General features: G+C 44.3%; 1 non-coding gene across 1 annotated transcript; it reads right to left on the minus strand.

Annotated features, from left to right (window-relative positions):
* Positions 1 to 3342: 3342 nt before the first annotated feature.
* LOC126877717 (small subunit ribosomal RNA) lies at positions 3343 to 5265 on the minus strand. The gene has a single exon (XR_007695266.1). It is a non-coding gene; the product is annotated as a small subunit ribosomal RNA (ribosomal RNA).
* Positions 5266 to 10000: the final 4735 nt, after the last annotated feature.

The following is a 10000-nucleotide window of genomic DNA, read 5'->3' on the forward strand; positions in this document are numbered from 1 at the left end:
AACAGTTCAATACTCAAATGTACTCTTCTCGGTTCTAGCGAAGCCGAGTTCCGTCACGTTCGACCAACGGGAATCGAACGCGCAGAAGTCGCCATAGGATTGACGACACAAAAACGTTCGAAAAAAAAAGAAAACGACGAACGCGCGAAGATACGCGCGTTCGCCGGCCGGGCGTAAAGTACATTATGATATATAACAACCATCGAGATCGAAGCTCCGTTCGTCAGGAAACGACGGGGATATATACACCCGATTCTGAATCCTCTGTACAGCACACGATCTCGCGAACGAGTAAGCACGGTGGCTAGCCCATGTTATATATGTGTTTGATTCTACTCTCTCGTCCAATTATTCAAGAAACAGCGCGCGTGCATCTCTCCATCGTTCGGGTGATAGTAAAGATTCGATGGGATTCGCGCGGCCGTCCGCCTCGAGCGGTCTTTCGTCCCAATATCCAGAAGCAGAGTTTGAAAAACTCTAGCGACGGCACGGGTGTCCGACTCACGACATCGAGGTTTCGAAGCCGGCGATCCCCTCCGAACGGATGGCGACCACGCGACCGACTGAAAGCATGAAAAATCGACGAAAGATAGAACACATCTCCGTTCGGGTGGTGTTTTTTTTTTTAAAAAAAAAAAAAACAAAAATTCGATGGGACTCGCAGCCATCGTCCTCGCGCGGTCTTTCGTCCCGATATCCAGAAGCAGAGTTTGAAAAACTCTAGCGACGGCACGGGTGTCCGACTCACGACAACGAGGATAGACAGCCGGTCCCCTCCGAACGGGTTATGCGACGATAAACTCGATGAAACTTTAGTCTCGTTCAGGTAGTGTGTGTCTTGTAAATCAAAAATTCGATGGGACTCGCATCCATCGTCCTCGCGCGGTCTTTCGTCCCAACATCCAGAAGCAGAGTTTGAAAAACTCTAGCGACGGCACGGGTGTCCGACTCACGACAACGAGGATAGACAGCCGGTCCCCTCTGAACGGTATATTATATATGAGATGATAGACGACAAACTGGATGAAACTTTAAGTCTCGTTCAGGTAGTGTGTAAATCAAAAATTCGATGGGACTCGCATCCGTCGTCCTCGCGCGGTCTTTCGTCCCGATATCCAGAAGCAGAGTTTGAAAAACTCTAGCGACGGCACGGGTCTCCGACTCACGACAACGAGGAAAGACAGCCGGTCCCCTCTGAACGGTATATTATATGAAACTTTAAGTCTCGTTCAGGTAGTGTTTAAATAAAAAATTCGATGGGACTCGCATCCGTCGTCCTCGCGCGGTCTTTCGTCCCGATATCCAGAAGCAGAGTTTGAAAAACTCTAGCGACGGCACGGGTGTCCGACTCACGACAACGAGGAAAGACAGCCGGTCCCCTCTGAACGGTATATTATATGAAACTTTAAGTCTCGTTCAGGTAGTGTTTAAATAAAAAATTCGATGGGACTCGCATCCGTCGTCCTCGCGCGGTCTTTCGTCCCGATATCCAGAAGCAGAGTTTGAAAAACTCTAGCGACGGCACGGGTGTCCGACTCACGACAACGAGGAAAGACAGCCGGTCCCCTCTGAACGGTATATTATATGAAACTTTAAGTCTCGTTCAGGTAGTGTGTAAGTCAAAAATTCGATGGGACTCGCATCCGTCGTCCTCGCGCGGTCTTTCGTCCCGATATCCAGAAGCAGAGTTTGAAAAACTCTAGCGACGGCACGGGTGTCCGACTCACGACAACGAGGATAGACAGCCGGTCCCCTCTGAACGGTATATAATATGAAACTTTAAGTCTCGTTCAGGTAGTGTGTAAGTCAAAAATTCGATGGGACTCGCATCCGTCGTCCTCGCGCGGTCTTTCGTCCCGATATCCAGAAGCAGAGTTTGAAAAACTCTAGCGACGGCACGGGTGTCCGACTCACGACAACGAGGATAGACAGCCGGTCCCCTCTGAACGGTATATAATATACATTATGCGACGGTAGACGATCAACTAGACGAAACTTTAGTCTCGTTCAGGTGGTGTAAAAAAAATTCGATGGGATACGCACGCACGGCTGTCGTCGTCCTCGAGCGGTCTTTCGTCCCAATATCCAGAAGCAGAGTTTGAAAAACTCTAGCGACGGCACGGGTGTCCGACTCACGACATCGAGGCTTCGAAGCCGGCGGCGTTCCCCTCTGAACGAACTTCGGCTAGACTAGTTACGAATCGTTGCTACACATCGTCTTCATCGTCGTCGTCGTCGACATCGACATCATCATCATATCATCATCATCATCATCATCATCATCGGTCATCGTCGCATAGCGGGCCAACATCCACGCGATGCGTCTTCGTTCTAGGTTACCCGATCCACGAGTATGTTACACGTGGTTTCGTTATTTCGAACGAAACGACATACGAAGAGCACACGCCCTTTGGGTAGGAAGCACGTTTCGAGAACGACGAGAGTTTCGATGAAAGAGACGAGAGAAGTCGACGCAGAAGGTATCCATGGATCTTCGAAGAGAACCTTCGAAGATGTATATCGGTATCCTTTCGCTCTGCGCGACTCGCTACAAGTTCTTTCGCTCTCGTCGACTCGTTCTAGACGCTTCGTTCGATCCCAAAGAGGAGTCTTCGATATGTCCCGTTGCTAGGAGGAGAACAAACGCAACACAGACCACGAAACATAGAAGAGAATAGGCGAGCATGATCACTCCGACACGAGGCACTTTAGAGATTTTCTTATTAGTTTGCATGGACTTTTATATTTCGTTTGTACGGTTTCCACGATGCAAATACGAAATACGAGATCGTGACGGCGGGTCTTTCTGTGTACGGCCTCTCGCAGGCGCCACGACTGCATTTCTCTTTACACCTGGTTTCCATCGTAATTTTTTCGTTTGATATCGAGCCTTAACTTTTGTTGGCTCTTTCGAAGCTAGAGTTCCCTTTTATTAGAATTTCATATATATATATATATATTATATGTTATATGTTTTATTCGGAGACGGCGGGTCTTTCTGTTTACGACCTCACGCAGGCGCCTCGAATAAGTTTCATTCGCATTTCGTTTTTATACTTGTATATATATATCTCTTCATCCCGATGATCGAGAGAGAGTGCCACCTTCTCTTCGTATAATTCCGTAGCTGGAGGGTCGTCTCCTCCTTAAGAATATTTCTATTCGTGCCAACGGAGGTTGCCAAGCTCCCTGGCGTTTTCGTTTGTTAAAGTATATAGCTTGTTAATACGTCGTATATACTTTCGTCGATACAGGAGGAGTACGGCTCCTTACCGACCATTGTGATATATATTTCATAGTTTTTATATGTGTTCAAGTCAAATTCTTTTGGTATCGTATCGTTAATGATCCTTCCGCAGGTTCACCTACGGAAACCTTGTTACGACTTTTACTTCCTCTAAATGATCAAGTTTGGTCATCTTCCCGGTAACATCGGCAATGCTTATCACATTGGCCGCGCACCAGTCCGAAGACCTCACTAAATCATTCAATCGGTAGTAGCGACGGGCGGTGTGTACAAAGGGCAGGGACGTAATCAACGCGAGCTTATGACTCGCGCTTACTGGGAATTCCTCGTTCATGGGGAATAATTGCAAGCCCCAATCCCTAGCACGAAGGAGGTTCAGCGGGTTACCCGGGCCTTTCGGCCAGGGAAAACACGCTGATTCCTTCAGTGTAGCGCGCGTGCGGCCCAGAACATCTAAGGGCATCACAGACCTGTTATTGCTCAATCTCGTGCGGCTAGAAGCCGCCTGTTCCTCTAAGAAGATTTGTTTGTACGTTGGTAGTAAAAACCCACCGACCGAAGCCGGGGGCCTTCGAGATACCATAAGTTACGTCTATTTAGCAGGCTAGAGTCTCGTTCGTTATCGGAATTAACCAGACAAATCGCTCCACCAACTAAGAACGGCCATGCACCACCACCCACCGAATCAAGAAAGAGCTATCAATCTGTCAATCCTTCCGGTGTCCGGGCCTGGTGAGGTTTCCCGTGTTGAGTCAAATTAAGCCGCAGGCTCCACTCCTGGTGGTGCCCTTCCGTCAATTCCTTTAAGTTTCAGCTTTGCAACCATACTTCCCCCGGAACCCAAAAGCTTTGGTTTCCCGGAAGCTGCCCGCCGAGTCATCGGAGGAACTTCGGCGGATCGCTGGCTGGCATCGTTTATGGTTAGAACTAGGGCGGTATCTGATCGCCTTCGAACCTCTAACTTTCGTTCTTGATTAATGAAAACATTTTTGGCAAATGCTTTCGCTTCTGTCCGTCTTGCGACGATCCAAGAATTTCACCTCTAACGTCGCAATACGAATGCCCCCATCTGTCCCTATTAATCATTACCTCGGGGCTCCGAAAACCAACAAAATAGAACCGAGGTCCTATTCCATTATTCCATGCACACAGTATTCAGGCGAAGGTAGCCTGCTTTAAGCACTCTAATTTGTTCAAAGTAAACGTATCGGCCCACCTCGACACTCAGTGAAGAGCACCGCGATGGGATATTAGTTGGACCGCCCGCGAGGAGCTAAGCCCACCGATAGGACGTACCACATAATGCCAGTTAAACACCGCGAGCGGTGAACCGACACTGTGACACACAGATTCAACTACGAGCTTTTTAACCGCAACAACTTTAATATACGCTATTGGAGCTGGAATTACCGCGGCTGCTGGCACCAGACTTGCCCTCCAATTGGTCCTCGTTAAAGGATTTAAAGTGTACTCATTCCGATTACGGGGCCTCGGATGAGTCCCGTATCGTTATTTTTCGTCACTACCTCCCCGTGCCGGGAGTGGGTAATTTGCGCGCCTGCTGCCTTCCTTGGATGTGGTAGCTGTTTCTCAGGCTCCCTCTCCGGAATCGAACCCTGATTCCCCGTTACCCGTTACAACCATGGTAGGCGCAGAACCTACCATCGACAGTTGATAAGGCAGACATTTGAAAGATGCGTCGCCGGTGCTAGATGACCATGCGATCAGCACAAAGTTATTCAGAGTCACCAAAACAAACGATGGACGGACAGACGAGCCATCCGCCACCGATTGGTTTTGATCTAATAAAAGCATTCCTACCATCTCTGGTCGGAATCTGTTTGCATGTATTAGCTCTAGAATTACCACAGTTATCCAAGTAAATGTAGGTATGATCTAAGAAACCATAACTGATTTAATGAGCCATTCGCGGTTTCACCTTAATGCGGCATGTACTGAGACATGCATGGCTTAATCTTTGAGACAAGCATATGACTACTGGCAGGATCAACCAGGGATCTTATTCGTATAACAATTCTTATAAATTTCGTTTAAGTTCTCTTCGTGTCGTAGGTGGGACGTAAGCACCGTACGACGAGACTTTTCGTTCTTAAGATAGATATATCTATAAAATATATCTCCTAGCGACGTTCGAGATACACCCATAGTTCAGTAATAATCTTCGAACGCCGCTCGCAGCCACTTTGTAATTCTCAACTCCACCTCCTCTCTTCTCTCTCTCTCTCTCTCTCATAGTCTTATATAAAATGTTTAGAATCGTACTTCTAAAGGAACATTTCCATAATGCTGTCTTCGTGTAAAAAGACTTATTAGAATATCTTAGCGGTAAAGCACGTATACGCACCTCACGCTGAACGAACAAGCGCGTATCCCAGTGCGTCGCGCTGGACATACCGTAAGAATATTCTTTCAATCGGTAGAACATTTTCGGCAGAAGACATACTACGCAAAGATAGTACGCTCCTACCGCCTCATCGGATACTTCTGCGAAAGCAGAAGTTTTTATAGAAAGCAGACGGTTATACTCTTTTGAATGAATCGATGCTCAGTTAGTACAAGCACACACGCATCTAACAATTTTTGTTAGAATACGTACACACAGGTCACCAGCTTCCCGACTCAGGGGAACCTTGCCACGATATTTGGTCATTACGTCCAGGACAGCGACCCGCGGCGCAGCAGTGTAGAGAAAAAACCAGAACGAGAACGGAGGAACAGTCGAGAAATAGCGTAAAATACACTAAGACTCGAGGAGCGGTGACTGAATTCTCAACCGAGGCCGTAGAATAGCCACGCGCTCAACGCTGTTCCGACCGAACCGTCCGGCTCGACGTCTCTCTTATAGATACGAAAGCGCCAGCCGGAAGGCCGGCGCCGGCCGGGCTAGCGGCCGCGCGCTTACGGTGCAAAACCTCCGTAGCAACGTACCGTTCGGAAGGGACGCTGGAACTTAGTCTCGCGAACGCTCGATCACTACTATACAAAGCCAATATCCAACCATCGAAATACATTACCAGACGTTTTATTAACATAATAGAAATGCATTTTTACCAAAAAATTAATTTTTTTTTTCACCGAAAAATTGCATCAGTAAACATACTCTTTTATCGAATACGGACAAAAAATAAGTTTATAATCAATTACAATACGTTAAAATAAGTAGAAATATGCAAAAAAATATATACCTTGTAACGTTAATTAACGAAAAAATTAGAAAAATATCCCAGTCGTGTCAGTTCGACGAACGCTAATTTTTTGAAAAAATCGATAAAAATGTTTAATCCCGACGTATTTAATAGAGATAGAACGATTCCCGTAAAAAAATTCATACCTTGTAACGCTTTTAAACGAATAAACTCGAAAAAACTTTTTCGCCCTCGGAATTTTTCTAAGTCCCAACGTACCGGCTCGGAATTTTTCTATGTTCCAACGACCGGTCGTGTCGGTCCAAACGTTTTTATATCCGTCTGCCGACGATATAAACGCTTAATCCCGACGTATTTTATCGAGTTATAACGATTTCTTGAAAAATATTCGTACGTTATAACGCTTTTTAACGAATTAATCGAAAAAGAGTGTTCGGTCCGAAAATTTTCTAAGTACGAACGACCGGCCGCATAGGTCCGTTTTTAAAAATCGTTCTCGGACGGAAATAAACCATTAATCCCGACGTATTTCGTCGAGTTACGTCGATTTATGCAAAAAAATTCATACCTTGTAACGCTTTTTAACGAATAAACTCGAAAAAACTTTTTCGCCCTCGGAATTTTTCTAAGTCCCAACGTACCGGCTCGGAATTTTTCTATGTTCCAACGACCGGTCGTGTCGGTCCAAACGTTTTTATATCCGTCTGCCGACGATATAAACGCTTAATCCCGACGTATTTTATCGAGTTATAACGATTTCTTGAAAAATATTCGTACGTTATAACGCTTTTTAACGAATTAATCGAAAAAGAGTGTTCGGTCCGAAAATTTTCTAAGTACGAACGACCGGCCGCATAGGTCCGTTTTTAAAAATCGTTCTCGGACGGAAATAAACCATTAATCCCGACGTATTTCGTCGAGTTACGTCGATTTATGCAAAAAAATTCATACCTTGTAACGCTTTTTAACGAATAAACTCGAAAAAACTTTTTCGCCCTCGGAATTTTTCTAAGTCCCAACGTACCGGCTCGGAATTTTTCTATGTTCCAACGACCGGTCGTGTCGGTCCAAACGTTTTTATATCCGTCTGCCGACGATATAAACGCTTAATCCCGACGTATTTTATCGAGTTATAACGATTTCTTGAAAAATATTCGTACGTTATAACGCTTTTTAACGAATTAATCGAAAAAGAGTGTTCGGTCCGAAAATTTTCTAAGTACGAACGACCGGCCGCATAGGTCCGTTTTTAAAAATCGTTCTCGGACGGAAATAAACCATTAATCCCGACGTATTTCGTCGAGTTACGTCGATTTATGCAAAAAAATTCATACCTTGTAACGCTTTTTAACGAATAAACTCGAAAAAACTTTTTCGCGCTCGGAATTTTTCTAAGTCCCAACGTACCGGCTCGGAATTTTTCTATGTTCCAACGACCGGTCGTGTCGGTCCAAACGTTTTTATATCCGTCTGCCGACGATATAAACGCTTAATCCCGACGTATTTTATCGAGTTATAACGATTTCTTGAAAAATATTCGTACGTTATAACGCTTTTTAACGAATTAATCGAAAAAGAGTGTTCGGTCCGAAAATTTTCTAAGTACGAACGACCGGCCGCATAGGTCCGTTTTTAAAAATCGTTCTCGGACGGAAATAAACCATTAATCCCGACGTATTTCGTCGAGTTACGTCGATTTATGCAAAAAAATTCATACCTTGTAACGCTTTTTAACGAATAAACTCGAAAAAACTTTTTCGCGCTCGGAATTTTTCTAAGTCCCAACGTACCGGCTCGGAATTTTTCTATGTTCCAACGACCGGTCGTGTCGGTCCAAACGTTTTTATATCCGTCTGCCGACGATATAAACGCTTAATCCCGACGTATTTTATCGAGTTATAACGATTTCTTGAAAAATATTCGTACGTTATAACGCTTTTTAACGAATTAATCGAAAAAGAGTGTTCGGTCCGAAAATTTTCTAAGTACGAACGACCGGCCGCATAGGTCCGTTTTTAAAAATCGTTCTCGGACGGAAATAAACCATTAATCCCGACGTATTTCGTCGAGTTACGTCGATTTATGCAAAAAAATTCATACCTTGTAACGCTTTTTAACGAATAAACTCGAAAAAACTTTTTCGCGCTCGGAATTTTTCTAAGTCCCAACGTACCGGCTCGGAATTTTTCTATGTTCCAACGACCGGTCGTGTCGGTCCAAACGTTTTTATATCCGTCTGCCGACGATATAAACGCTTAATCCCGACGTATTTTATCGAGTTATAACGATTTCTTGAAAAATATTCGTACGTTATAACGCTTTTTAACGAATTAATCGAAAAAGAGTGTTCGGTCCGAAAATTTTCTAAGTACGAACGACCGGCCGCATAGGTCCGTTTTTAAAAATCGTTCTCGGACGGAAATAAACCATTAATCCCGACGTATTTCGTCGAGTTACGTCGATTTATGCAAAAAAATTCATACCTTGTAACGCTTTTTAACGAATAAACTCGAAAAAACTTTTTCGCCCTCGGAATTTTTCTAAGTCCCAACGTACCGGCTCGGAATTTTTCTATGTTCCAACGACCGGTCGTGTCGGTCCAAACGTTTTTATATCCGTCTGCCGACGATATAAACGCTTAATCCCGACGTATTTTATCGAGTTATAACGATTTCTTGAAAAATATTCGTACGTTATAACGCTTTTTAACGAATTAATCGAAAAAGAGTGTTCGGTCCGAAAATTTTCTAAGTACGAACGACCGGCCGCATAGGTCCGTTTTTAAAAATCGTTCTCGGACGGAAATAAACCATTAATCCCGACGTATTTCGTCGAGTTACGTCGATTTATGCAAAAAAATTCATACCTTGTAACGCTTTTTAACGAATAAACTCGAAAAAACTTTTTCGCGCTCGGAATTTTTCTAAGTCCCAACGTACCGGCTCGGAATTTTTCTATGTTCCAACGACCGGTCGTGTCGGTCCAAACGTTTTTATATCCGTCTGCCGACGATATAAACGCTTAATCCCGACGTATTTTATCGAGTTATAACGATTTCTTGAAAAATATTCGTACCTTCTAACACTTTTTAACGAGTTATTTGGAGGGGATCTTTCGGCCTTTTCGTAGCGGTGCGAAAAAATTCTAAGTTCCAACGTCCCGGTCACGTTGGTCCGGAGGATGAAATTTTTTAAAAAAATAAAGTGAAATCGTTACGTTCGACTAGATTTCGTCGATACGTAACGATTTCACACAAAATTTCGATACGTTATAACGCTTTTTGGCGAGTTATTTCGAGTTGAACATTCGGTACTTTCGTAACGGGGCGAAAAAATTCTAAGTTCCAACGTCCCGGTCACGTTGGTCCGGAGGATGAAATTTTTTAAAAAAATAAAGTGAAATCGCTACTTTCGACTAGATTTCGTCGAAACGTAACGATTTCACGCAAAATTTCGATACGTTATAACGCTTTTTGGCGAGTTATTTCGAGTTGAACTTTCGGTACTTTCGTAACGGTGCGAAAAAATTCTAAGTTCCAACGTCCCGGTCACGTTGGTCCGGAGGATGAAATTTTTTAAAAAAATAA

This window comes from Bombus huntii, unplaced genomic scaffold, assembly GCF_024542735.1.
Source record: "Bombus huntii isolate Logan2020A unplaced genomic scaffold, iyBomHunt1.1 ctg00000223.1, whole genome shotgun sequence".
NCBI classification, from domain to species: domain Eukaryota; kingdom Metazoa; phylum Arthropoda; class Insecta; order Hymenoptera; family Apidae; genus Bombus; species Bombus huntii.